This window comes from Aethalodelphis obliquidens, unplaced genomic scaffold (assembly GCF_003676395.1).
Source record: "Aethalodelphis obliquidens isolate GAN/ISIS:26980383/991018 unplaced genomic scaffold, ASM367639v1 scaffold92, whole genome shotgun sequence".
NCBI lineage: Eukaryota > Metazoa > Chordata > Mammalia > Artiodactyla > Delphinidae > Aethalodelphis > Aethalodelphis obliquidens.
Genome location: NW_020838036.1, coordinates 3,469,952 through 3,484,239, shown reverse-complemented (window position 1 = coordinate 3,484,239; position 14,288 = coordinate 3,469,952).

Below are 14,288 nucleotides of genomic sequence, written 5' to 3'. Positions count from 1 at the left end.
CCTTAACTGATTACCAAGAAATTTTAGAACACTTTAAAGAAACTCCTATGCTTGTCAGTCAATGAAGCTATGGCATACTGGGCCAAATTACCTCTTAAGTGCCACCAATAATTTGGTCTTAAGATATTGTAAAGCCAGTTAAGAATTTGATTTCCAACACTGTTATGTCAAAGGTGGAAAATTCAAGTCCTGAGCCCTAATTCAGAGACCAGTATTGTGATAATTCTTATTCGTATGCAGTATTCCAGTGCTGGATATGTATGGAGAAAGAAAGACAGCAGGGCCCTCAGCTGCTGTGGTCAGGAAAGCTGCTCCTGGCCCCACATGGACAACAGAAGCAGAAATTCGATTTCTGTGTGAATTGAACAAACTTTAGTGCTCCTCATATAAATTATTAAAATCACAAGTAAAAATTAAATACCACAAAAGTAAGATTCATTAGAAAATTAAATCTGAATACAAATAGAATGCAGCGTTTAAAGGCACTTCTGTTTCTTTTCCAATTACTGGAATTTTGCAGGGAATTGACAGTTCTAGAAAGTCATCTATTCATTTATATATTCAATATATATTTATTGAGGCTTACCACGTGACAGGTACTGTGTTAGGAGTTGTGGTGCAATCTTGAAAAAGCTAGCAACAGCCATTCTCCCAAGAAAGCTCTAAATACAGTGTAGACAAATAAAAATTACAATATAGTGTGCTAAGTGCCATGATAGAGGTAAACGCAGGCTACCGTGAGAGCACAGAGAAGGATCATCTAACTCATAGTATTGTGTCCTCAAGGGAACCCTTAAAGAAACAGAGTATAGAGTCTTGAAAGATAAGAATAAGACAACTTGACAAGGAATGAGGATAACATTACCAACAGAGGGAGCAGCAAACTAAAAATCCTAGCATCTGACAGCATGATATACTAGGGAAATTACAAGGGGTTCATGCAGAAAGTAATAGGAGAAAGAAAACAAGGGTCAAATCACAAAAGGCCTTTTATTCCAAATTAAAGGATTGTAATTTAGTCTTGATGGGCAACCACTGTTGAATTCTAAGCAGGAGAATGACAAGACCAAATTTTCTAGTTTAAAAGATTACGCTACGCTAGCAGGAGAATGAAGTAGAGGGAAACAAGGCAGGAGTCAAGGAGATGATGATAAAAAGCCTCTGTAAGATTCTGGCTACAGATTTTTAATCAGTCAAAGCTAAGCTATGACAGAGAGAGTCAAAGTAGAGGAGAACTGAGAAAATTGAAGACATATTTAGAAGGTAAAGGTGACAGGACTGGGTATTGGAGATGAGGGGAAAGAGGAAGGCTAAGATGACTCTTGAATTTCTAGTTTAAACAATGGAAGATGGAACCAAATATTGATACAAGAGAAAAGGAGTAGAGCAGGTTGGAGACTGAGCATGGGGTGAAAAGAATAATGAGTTCAATGTTGAACAGGCTAATTGTTCTGCTGATAATTTGGGGCATACAAATGGAGACAGATGTATGCTGGAGATACAGACTTGGGAGTAATCAACACATGGTTGGACATAGTGCTTTGGGATAAGCAGACATATTGACAGCTACCCTGTAGAGAAAAAGCCATTTTTATTTTGAAGCATAAGCCAATCAGTACTTCCCTAGAACACAGCTATGTTGTAAAACTGAATATTATACATGGTGAGGGGGTTCTAGATTAAATTATTGGGATAAAGGATGAGAATGGCCTTTCTAAGCATGACCTTAAAAGCAAAAACCACAAAAGAATTAGAGTATTTGTTTAAATAAAAATTTTATAGAATGGGCATCATCACAAAATCTACAAATGACAAATGCTGGAGAGGGTGTGGAGAAAAGGGAACCTTCCTGCACTATTGGTGGGAATATAAATTTATACAGCCACTATGGAGAACAGTATGGAGGCTCCTTAGAACACTAAAAATAGGGCTTCCCTGGTGGCGCAGTGGTTGAGAGTCCGCCTGCCGATGCAGGGGACACGGGTTCGTGCCCCAGTCCGGGAGGATCCCACATGCCGTGGAGCGGCTGGGCCCGTGAGGCATGGCCGCTGAGCCTGCGCGTCTGGAGCCTGTGCTCCGCGACAGGAGAGGCCGCAACAGTGAGAGGCCCGTGTACCGCAAAACAAAACAAAAACAAAAAAAAACTAAAACTAGAATTACCATATGACCCAGCAATCCCACTACTGGGCATATACCCAGAGAAAACCATAGTTCAAAAAGACACATGCACCCCAATGTTCATTGCCACACTATTTACAATAGCCAGGTCATGGAAGCAACCTAAATGCCCATCGAGAGACGAATGGATAAAGAAGATGTGGTACATATATACAATGGAATATTAGCCATAAAAAGGAACAAAACTGGGTCATTGTAGAGACGTGGATGGATCTAGAGACTGTCATACAGAGTGAAGGAAGTCAGAAAGAGAAAACCAAATATCGTATATTAACGCATATATGTACAACGTAGAAAAATGGTACAGATGAACCCCTTTGCAGGGCAGAAATAGAGACACACATGTAGAGAACAAACAGATGGACACCAAGCAGGGAAAGTGGTGTGTGTGGGGGTGGTGGTGGTGGTATGAATTGGGAGATTGGGGTTGACATATATACACTAATGTGTATAAAATAGATAACTAATAAGAACCTGACTATGTTAAGAAAAGCCATAGACCACTTAAAAAAAAAAAATAAATAAATAAATAAATAAAATAAAATTCAAAAAAGAACTTAAAAAAATTTTAAACTTCTATAAATAAAAATGAATCAAAGTTACAAGAAAACAAACAGGAAAATATTTGAAAGAGACACAAGGCAAAGGGATAAAAACATTATATAAAGAGCTCTTAAAAATCAATGTTATCTGCAAACAGTGACAGCTTTACTTCTTTACCAATTTGTATTCATTTTCTTTTTCTTCTCTGATTGCCATGGCTAAGACTTCCAAAACTATGTTGAATAAAAGTGGTGAGAGTGGACATCCTTGTCTTGTTCCTGATCTTAGAGGAAATAATTTCAGCTTTTCACCATTGAGTATGATGTTAGCTGTAGGTTTGTGTATACGGCCTTTATTATGTTGAGGTATGTTCCCTCTATGCCCACTTTCTGGAGAGTTTTTATCATAACTCAGTGTTGAATTTTGACAAAAGTTTTTTCTGCATCTATTGAGATGATCATATGGTTATTATTCTTCAGTTTGTTGATGTGGTGTATTACACTGATTGATTTGCAGATATTGAAAAATCCTTGCATCCCTGGGACAAATCCCACTTGATCATGGTGTATGATCCTTTTAATGCATTGTTGGGTTTGGTTTGCTAGTATTCTGTTAAGGATTTTTGTGTCTATGTCATCAGTGATATTGGCCTGTAATTTTCTTTTTTTGTGGTATCTTTGTCCGATTTTGGTACCAGGGTGATAGTGGCCTCATAGAATGAGTTTGAGAGTATTTTTTCCTCTACAGTTTTTTTTTTCCTCTACAGTTTTTTGAAATAGTTTCAGAAGGATAGGTTTTAACTCTTCTCTAAATATTTGATAGAATTCACCTGTGAAGCTATCTGGTCCTGGACTTTTGTTTGTTGGGAATTTATTTTAATCACAGTTTCAAGTTCAGTACTTGTGATTGGTCTGTTTGTATTTTCTATTTCTTCCTGGTTTGGTCTTGGGAGATTGCACCTTTCTAAGAATTTGTCCATTTCTTCCAGGTTGTCCATTTTATTAGCATATAGTTGCTTGTAGTAGTCTCTTATGATCATTTGTATTTCTGTGGTGTCCATTGTAACTTCTTCATTTTCATTTCTAATTTTATTGATTTGAGCCCTCTCCCTTTTTTTCTTGATGACTCTGGAATGCTGGAGAAGGTGTGGAGAAAAGGGAGCCCTCCTACACCATTGGTGGGAATGTAAATTGATACAGTGACTATGGAGAACAGTATGGAGGTTCCTTTAAAAAACTAAATATAGAGCTACCATATGATCCAGCAATCCCACTCCTGAGTATATACCTGGAGAAAAGCATGGTTCCAAAGGATACATGCACCCCAGTGTTCATTGCAGCACTACTTACAATAGCCAGGACATGGAAGCAACCTAAATGTCCATCAACAGAAGAATGGATAAAGAAGATGTAGTACATATATAAGTGGAATATTACTCAGCCATAAAAAGGACAAAATAATGCCATTTGCAGCAACATGGATGGACCTGGAGATTATCATACTAAGTGAAGTAAGTCAGAAAGAGAAAGACAAATATATTACATTGCTTATATTTGAAATCTTAAAAATGTTACAAATGAACTTATTTACAAAACAGAAAGAGCCTCACAGACTTAAAGAATGAACTTGTGGTTACCGGGGGGAATGGTGGGGGAGGAGGGATAGATTGGGCATTTGGGATTGACATGTACACACTCCTATATTTAAAACAGATAACCAGCAAGGACCACTGTATAGCAGAGGGAACTCTGCTCAATATTCTGTAGTAACCTAAATGGGAAAAGAATTTGAAAAAGAGCAGATACATATATGTATAACTGAACCACTTTGCTGTACACCTGAAACTAACACAACATTGTAAATCAACTATGCTCCAATATAAGATAAAATTTTTTAAAAAAGAAATCAATAAGTAAAATGGGAGGATCCAATTTTAAAATTTAGAAAAAGACACAAACTATAACATCCAGTGTTGGGATGATGGTGAAGAAAGAGTCACTCTCAGATGTTGTTGTCAGGAGTATAAACTAATTTCTCTAAAAGACAATTTGAAAATACATACTTAAGAACAACAACAAAAAGGTAACCATTGCCATAATGTCTCTTTCTAGCTAATTCTTAGAAAACAGACCTGTGAGCAAAGATCTATGTATAAGGATATTCACAGCAGCATTATATTTTTAATATTAAAAAATTAGAAACAACCTCATGTCCAAAAAATGATAGTTAAATAGATCATGGTACATCAATACAACGGAACTCAGAAATTATGTATATTTCCTCATGTAGAAACTTTCATTTGAACTTTAATTGTGACATAATAGAAAATATATATTGGTCTCTGTCCCCCAGTTCCTGGCACAGAGCTCCTAAAACCCTTGTAAATTCCTAAGTGACACAAGCACTAGGAACATCTTTTGTTCTAATAAGGCAACTTTGAGTGGGATCCTGGATAGCTCCTGGAGGGGGGCTTGTCACCAGATTCATGATTAGAATCTTGGAATTATCATCCTTGCCCCACTCTTCTCCAGAGAGGAGAGAGGGGCTGGAAAATGAGTTAATAATTGCTAATGCCTACATGAGGAAACCTCTATAAAATCCCAATAGTACAGAGTTCAGAGAACTTCCAGGTTGGTAAACACATCCACACCAGGAAGATGACACATCCCAATTTCATGGGGAGAGAAGGCCCTGCACTCAGTATCCTACCAGACCTCGTCCTGTGTATTTCTTCATCTGGTTGTTCATCTGTATCCTTTGTCATATCCTTTAAGAAACTGGTAAATGTAAGTGTTTCCCTGAGTTCTGTGAGCTGCAATAGCAAATTAATAAACCCAAGGAAGGGACCACTGGAACCTCCAATCTATAGCCGGTTGGTCAGAAGCATAGGAGATAACCTGGGCTTGCAACTGATGTCTGAATTGTGTGTTTGGGCGAGGAGGCAGTCTTGTGGGACTGAGCCCTTAACGTATGGGATCTGACTCTATCTCTGGGTAGATAGTGTCAGAACTGAGTTAAATTGTAGAACACCCAGCTGGTGTCACAGAGAATTGCTTGTTGTGGGAGGAAAACCTCAACACATTTGGTGACCAGAAGCTTCAAAAGTGAAGTGTTCTATGTGAACATTAATGAGACACACAGGAAAGAAAAACATAGTAGGGAAGAACAGGGTTTTTTCCTACGTAGGAAGAAAACAGCTGAGTTTTTAAAAAACGTACTCAGGGAAGGCGGAAGATGGCGGAGGAGTAACGCGAAGATCACCTTCCTCCCCACAGATACACCAGAAATACATCTACACGTGGAACAGCTCCTACAGAACACCTGCTGAAGGCTGGCAGAAGACCTCAGACCTCCCAAAAGGCAAGAAACTCCCCACATACCTGGGTAGAGCAAAAGAAAAAAAGAAAAAACAGAGACAAAAGAATAGGGACGGCACCTGCACCAGTGGGAGGGAGCTGTGAAGGAAGTTTCCACACAGCTAGGAAGTTTCCACACACTAGGAAGCCCCTTCGCGGGCGGAGACTGCGGGAGGCGGAGGGGGGAGCTTCGAAGGCGCGGAGGAGTGCACAGCAACGGGTGCGGAGGGCAAAGCGGGGAGATACCCGCACAGAGGATCGGTGCTGACCGGCACTCACCAGCCCGAGAGGCTTGTCTGCTCACCTGCCGGGGTGGGAGGGGCTGCGAGCTGAGGCTCTGAGGCTCGGGTTTCGGTTTCGGACGGAGCGCAGGGAGAGGACTGGGGTTGGCGGCTTGAACATAGCCTGAAGGGGTTAGTGCACCACAGCTAGCCGGGAGGGAGTCTGGGGAAAAGTCTGCACCTGCCGAAGAGGCAGGAGACTTTTCCTTCCCTCTTTGTTTCCTGGGGCGTGAGGAGAGGGATTTAAGAACACTGCTTAAAGGAACTCCAGAGACGGGCGCGAGCCGCGGCTGAAAGCGCGGAATCCAGAGACGGGCGCGAGCCGCGGCTGAAAGCGCGGAATCCAGAGACAGGCGCAAACCGCGGCTAAAAGCGCGGACCCCAGAGGCGGGCGGGAGACGTTAAGGCTGCTGCTGCCGCCACCAAGGGGCCTGTGTGCGAGCACAGGTCACTCTCCACACCCCTCTTCCGCGGAGCCTGTGCAGCCCGCCACTGCCGGGTTCCCAGGATCCAGGGACAACTTCCCCGGGAGAACGCACAGCGCGCCTCAGGCTGGTGCAAAGTCACGCCGGCCTTTGCCACCGCAGGCCCGCCCCGCACTCCGTGCCCCTCCCTCCCCGCCGGCCTGAGTGTGCAGAGCCCCCGAATCAGCGGCTCTTTTAACCCCATCCTGTCTGAGCAAAAAACAGACACCCTCCAGCGACCTACACGCAGTGGCAGGGCCAAATCCAAAGCTGAGCCCTGGGAGCTGTGAGAACAAAGAAGAGAAAGGGAAATCTCCCCCAGCAGCCTCAGAAGCAGCGGATTAAAGCTCCACAATCAACTTGATATACCCTGCATCTGTGGAATACCTGAATAGACAACCAATCATCCCAAATTAAGGAAGTGGACTTTAGGAGCAAGATCTATGATTTTATCCCTTTTCCTCTTTTTGTGAATGTGTATGTGTATGCTTCTGTGTGAGATCTTGTCTGTATAGTCTTGCTTCCACCATTTGTCCTAGGGTTCTATCCGTCCATGTTTGTTTATTTTTAATTTTTTTCTTAATAATTAATTTTAATAACGTTATTATACTTTACCTTCGTTCTTTCTTTCTTTCTTTCTTTCTTTCTTTCTTTCTTTCCTTCCTTCCTTCCCTCCTTTAGACAACGAATCATCCCAAATTGAGGAGGTGGTCTCTGACAGCAAGATTTATGATTTTTCCCCATTTACCTCTTTTAGTGAGGGTGTATGTGTATGCTTCTGTGTAAGATTTTGTCAGTATAGCTTTGCTTCCAACATTTGTCCTAAGGTTCTATCCGTCCCCCTTTTTTTTTTTTTTCTAAATAAGAATTTCTTAATTCAATAACTTTATTATACTTTATTTTATTTTTACTGTATCTTCTTTCTGTCTGTCTTTTTTCCTTCTTTCCCTCCTTCCTTCCTTCCTCTCTCCTCCCTCCTTTCTTTCCTTCTTGCCTTCTTTCCTTCTTTGCTTCTTTCTTTCTTTCTTCCTTCCTTCCTACCCTCCCTTCCTTCTTTCTTTCCTCATACTTCTACTAATTCCCTCTACTTTTTCTCCCTTTTATCCTGAGCCGTGTGGATGAAAAGCTCTTCGTGCTCCAGCCAGGAGGCAGGGCTCTGCCTCTGAGGTAGGAGAGCCAACTTCAGGACACTGGTCAACAAGAGACCTCCCAGCTCCACATAATATCAAATGGCGAAAATCTCCCAGAAACCTCCATCTTAACACCAGCACCCAGCTTCACTCAACGACCAGCAAGCTACAGTGCTGGAAAACCTATGCCAAACAACTAGCAAAACAGGAACACAACCCCACCCATTAGCAGAGAGGCTGCCTAAAATCATAATAAGGCCACAGACACCCCCAAACACACCACCAGACGTGAACCTGCCCACTAGAGAGACAAGATCCAGCCTCATCCACCACAACACAGGCACTAGTCCCCTCCACCAGGAAGCCTACACAACCCACTGAACCAACCTTAGCCACTGGAGACAGACATCAAAAACAGGAGGAACTACGAAACTGCAGCCTGCAAAAAGGAGACCCCAAACACAGTAAGATAAGCAAAATGAGAAGACAGAAAAACACACAGCAGATAAAGGAGCAAGATAAAAACCCACCAGACCTAACAAATGAAGAGGAAATAGGCAGTCTACCTGAAAAAGAATTCAGAATAATGATAGTAAGGTTGATCCGAAATCTTGGAGATAGAATGGACAATAGAATGGACAAAATGCAAGAATCAGTTAAAAAGGACCTAGAAGAACTAAAGATGAAACAACCAACGATGAACAACACAATAAATGAAATTAAAAGTACTCTAGATGGGATCAATAGCAGAATAACTGAGGCAGAAGAACGGATAAGTGACCTGGAAGATAAAATAGTGGAAATAACTACTGCAGAGCAGAATAAAGAAAAAAGAATGAAAAGAACTGAGGACAGTCTCAGAGACCTCTGGGACAACATTAAACGCACCAACATTCGAATTATAGGGGTTCCAGAAGAAGAAGAGAAAAAGAAAGGGACTGAGAAAATATTTGAAGAGATTATAGTTGAAAACTTCCTTAATATGGGAAAAGAAATAGTTAATCAAGTCCAGGAAGCACAGAGAGTCCCATACAGGATAAATCCAAGGAGAAATATGCCAAGACACATATTAATCAAACTGTCAAAAATTAAATACAAAGAAAACATATTAAAAGCAGCAAGGGAAAAACAACAAATAACACATAAGGGAATCCCCATAAGGTTAACAGCTGATCTCTCAGCAGAAACCCTACAAGCCAGAAGGCAGTGGCAGGACATACTGAAAGTGATGAAGGAGAAAAACCTGCAGCCAAGACTACTCTACCCAGCAAGGATCTCATTCAGATTTGATGGAGAAATTAAAACCTTTACAGACAAGCAAAAGCTGAGAGAGTTCAGCACCACCAAACCAGCTTTACAACAAATGCTAAAGGATCTTCTCTAGGCAAGAAACACAAGAGAAGGAAAAGACCTATAATAACAAACCCAAAACAATTTAGAAAATGGGAATAGGAACATACATATCGATAACTACCTTAAATGTAAATGGACTAAATGCTCCCACCAAAAGACACAGATTAGCTGAATGGATACAAAAACAAGACCCTTATATATGCTGTCTACAAGAGACCCACTTCAGACCTAGAGACACATACAGACTGAAAGTAAGGGGATGGAAAAAGATATTCCATGCAAAAGAAAACCAAAAGAAAGCTGGAGTAGCAATACTCATATCAGACAAAATAGACTTTAAAATAAGGACTATTAAAAGAGACACAGAAGGACACTACATAATGATCAAGGGATCGATCCAAGAAGAAGATATAACAATTGTAAAGATTTATGCACCCAACATAGGAGCACCTCAATACATAAGGCAAATACTAACAGCCATAAAAGGGGAAATCGACAGTAACACATTCATAGTAGGGGACTTAAACACCCCACTTTCACCCATGGACAGATCATCCAAAATGAAAATAAATAAGGAAACACAAGCTTTAAATGATACATTAAACAAGATGGACTTAATTGATATTTATAGGACACTCCATCCAAAAACAACAGAATACACATTTTTCTCAAGTGCTCATGGAACATTCTCCAGGATAGATCATATCTTAGGTCACAAATCAAGCCTTGGTAAATTTAAGAAAATTGAAATTGTATCAAGTATCTTTTCTGACCACAACGCCATGAGACTAGATATCAATTACAGGAAAAGATCTGTAAAAAATACAAACACATGGAGGCTAAACAATACACTACTTAATAATGAAGTGATCACTGAAGAAATCAAAGAGGAAATAAAAAAATACCTAGAAACAAATGACAATGGAGACACAATGACCCAAAACCTGTGGGATGCAGCAAAAGCAGTTCTAAGGGGGAAGTTTATAGCAATACAAGCCCACCTTAAGAAGCAGGAAACATCTCGAATAAACAACCTAACCTTGCACCTCAAGCAATTAGAGAAAGAAGAACAAAAAAACCCCAAAGCTAGCAGAAGGAAAGAAATCATAAAAATCAGATCAGAAATAAATGAAAAAGAAATGAAGGAAACAATAGCAAAGATCAATAAAACTAAAAGCTGGTTCTTTCAGAAGATAAACAAAATAGATAAACCACTAGCCAGACTCATCAAGAAAAAAAGGGAGAAGACTCAAATCAATAGAATTAGAAATGAAAAAGGAGAGGTAACAACTGACACTGCAGAAATAAAAGAGATCATGAGAGATTACTACAAGCAACTCTATGCCAATAAAATGGACAATCTGGAAGAAATGGACAAATTCTTAGAAATGCACAACCTGCCAAGACTGAATCAGGAAGAAATAGAAAATATGAACAGACCAATCACAAGCACTGAAATTGAAACTGTGATTAAAAATCTTCCAACAAACAAAAGCCCAGGACCAGATGGCTTCACAGGCGAATTCTATCAAACATTTAGAGAAGAGCTAACACCTATCCTTCTCAAACTCTTCCAAAATATAGCAGAGGGAGGAACACTCCCAAACTCCTTCTACGAGGCCACCATCACCTTGATACCAAAACCAGACAAGGATGTCACAAAGAAAGAAAACTACAGGCCAATATCACTGATGAACATAGATGCAAAAATCCTCAACAAAATACTAGCAAACAGAATCCAACAGCACATTAAAAGGATCATACACCATGAACAAGTGGGGTTTATCCCAGGAATGCAAGGATTCTTCAATATACGCAAATCTATCAATGTGATAAACCATATTAACAAATTGAAGGAAAAAAACCATATGATCATCTCAATAGATGCAGAGAAAGCTTTTGACAAAATTCAACACCCATTTATGATAAAAACCCTGCAGAAAGTAGGCATAGAGGGAACTTTCCTCAACATGATAAAGGCCATATATGACAAGCCCACAGCAAACATCATCCTCAATGGTGAAAAACTGAAAGCATTCCCACTTAGATCAGGAACAAGACAAGGTTGCCCACTTTCACCACTCTTATTCAACATAGTTTTGGAAGTTTTAGCCACGGCAATCAGAGAAGAAAAGGAAATAAAAGGAATCCAAATCAGAAAAGAAGAAGTAAAGCTGTCACTGTTTGCGGATGACATGATCCTATACATAGAGAATCCTAAAGATGCTACCAGAAAACTACTAGAGCTAATCAATGAATTTGGTAAAGTGGCAGGATACAAAAATTAATGCACAGAAATCTCTGGCATTCCTATACACTAATGATGAAAAATCTGAAAGTGAAATCAAGAAAACACTCCCATTTACAATTGCAACAAAAAGAATAAAATATCTAGGAATAAACCTACCTAAGGAGACAAAAGACCTGTATGCAGAAAATTATAAGACATTGATGAAAGAAGTTAAAGATGATACAAATAGATGGAGAGATATACCATGTTCTTGGATTGGAAGAATCAACATTGGGAAAATGACTCTACTACCCAAAGCAATCTATAGATTCAATGCAATCCCTATCAAACTACCACTGGCATTTTTCACAGAACTAGAACAAAAAATTTTGCAATTTGTATGGAAACACAAAAGACCCGAATAGCCAAAGCAATCTTGAGAACGAAAAAAAGGAACTAGAGGAATCAGGCTCCCTGACTTCAGACTATACTACAAAGCTACAGTTATCAAGACAGTATGGTACTGGCACAAAAACAGAAAGATAGATCAATGGAACAGGATAGAAAGCCCAGAGATAAACCCACGCACATATGGTCACCTTATCTTTGATAAAGGTGGCAGGAATGTACAGTGGAGAAAGGACAGCCTCTTCAATAAGTGGTGCTGGGAAAACTGGACAGGTACATGTAAAAGTATGAGATTAGATCACTCCCTAACACCATACACAAAAATAAGCTCAAAATGGATTAAAGACCTAAATGTAAGGCCAGAAACTATCAAACTCTTAGAGGAAAACATAGGCAGAACACTCTATGACATAAATCACAGCAAGATCCTTTCTGACCCACCTCCTAGAGTAATGGAAATAAAAACAAAAATAAACAAATGGGACCTAATGAAACTTCAAAGCTTTTGCACAGCAAAGGAAACCATAAACAAGACCAAAAGACAACCCTCAGAATGGGAGAAAATATTTGCAAATGAAGCAACTTTCAAAGGATTAATCTCCAAAATTTACAAGCAGCTCATGCAGCTCAATAACAAAAAAACAAACAACCCAATCCAAAAATGGGCAGAAGACCTAAATAGACATTTCTCCAAAGAAGATATACAGACTGCCAACAAACACATAAAAGAATGCTCAACATCATTAATCATTAGAGAAATGCAAATCAAAACTACAATGAGATATCATCTCACACCATACAGAATGGCCATCATCAAAAAATCTAGAAACAATAAATGCTGGAGAGGATGTGGAGAAAAGGGAACACTCTTGCACTGCTGGTGGGAATGTGAATTGGTTCAGCCACTATGGAAAACAGTATGGAGGTTCCTTAAAAAGCTACAAATAGAACTACCATATGACCCATCAATCCCACTACTGGGCATATACCCTGAGAAAACCATAATTCAAAAAGAGTCATGTACCAAAATGTTCATTGCAGCTCTATTTACAATAGCCCAGAGATGGAAACAACCTAAGTGTCCATCATCGGATGAATGGATAAAGAAGATGTGGCACATATATACAATGGAATATTATTCAGCCATAAAAAGAAACGAAATTGAGCTGTTTGTAATGAGGTGGATAGACCTAGAGTCTGTCATACAGAGTGAAGTAAGTCAGAAAGAGAAAGACAAATACCGTATGCTAACACATATATATGGAATTTAAGAAAAAAAATGTCATGAAGAACCTAGGGGTAAGGCAGGAATAAAGACGCAGACCTCCTAGAGAACGGACTTGAGGTTATGGGGAGGGGGAAGGGTGAGCTGTGACAGGGCGAGAGAGAGTCATGGACATATACACACTAACAAACGTAGTAAGGTAGATAGCTAGTGGGAAGCAGCCGCATGGCACAGGGATATTGCCTCGGTGCTTTGTGACAGCCTGGAGGGGTGGGATAGGGAGGGTGGGAGGGAGGGAGATGCAAGAGGAAGACATATGGGAACATATGTATATGTATGACTGATTCACTTTGTTATAAAGCAGAAACTAACACACCATTGTAAAGCAAGTATACCCCAATAAAGATGTTAAAAAAAAAAAAAAAAGAATGAAAGGGAGAAGACTCCAATCTATACAATTATAATGAAAAAGGAGAAGTAAGAACTGACACTGCAGAAATACAAAGGATCATGAGAGATTACTACAAGCAACTCTATGCCAATAAAATGGACAACCTGGAAGAAATGGACAAATTCTTAGAAAAGCAAAACCTTCAGTTAATGATCCAGGAAGAAATAAAACATATAAGCAGACCAATCACAAGCACTGAAATTGAAATTCTGATTAAAAATCTTTCAATAAACAAAAACACAGGACCAGATGGCTTCACAGGTGAATTCCATCAAATATTTAGAGAAGAGCTAACACCTATCCTTCTCAAACTCTTCCAAAATATAGCAGATGGAGGAACACACCAAAACTCATCCTACAATGCCACCATCACCCTGATACCAAAACCAAAAATGTAAAAAAAAAAAAAGAGAAAGAAAACTACAGGCCAATATCACTGATGAACATAGATGGAAAAATCCTCAACAAAATACTAGCAAACAGAATCCAACAGCACATTAAAAGGATCATACACCATGATCAAGTGGGGTTTATCCCAGGGATGCAAGGATTCTTCAATATATGAAAACACCATATTAAAAAGTTGAAGAATAAAAATCATATGATCATCTAAACTGATGCAGAAAAAGCTTTTGACAAAATTCAACACCCATGTATGATAAAAACCCT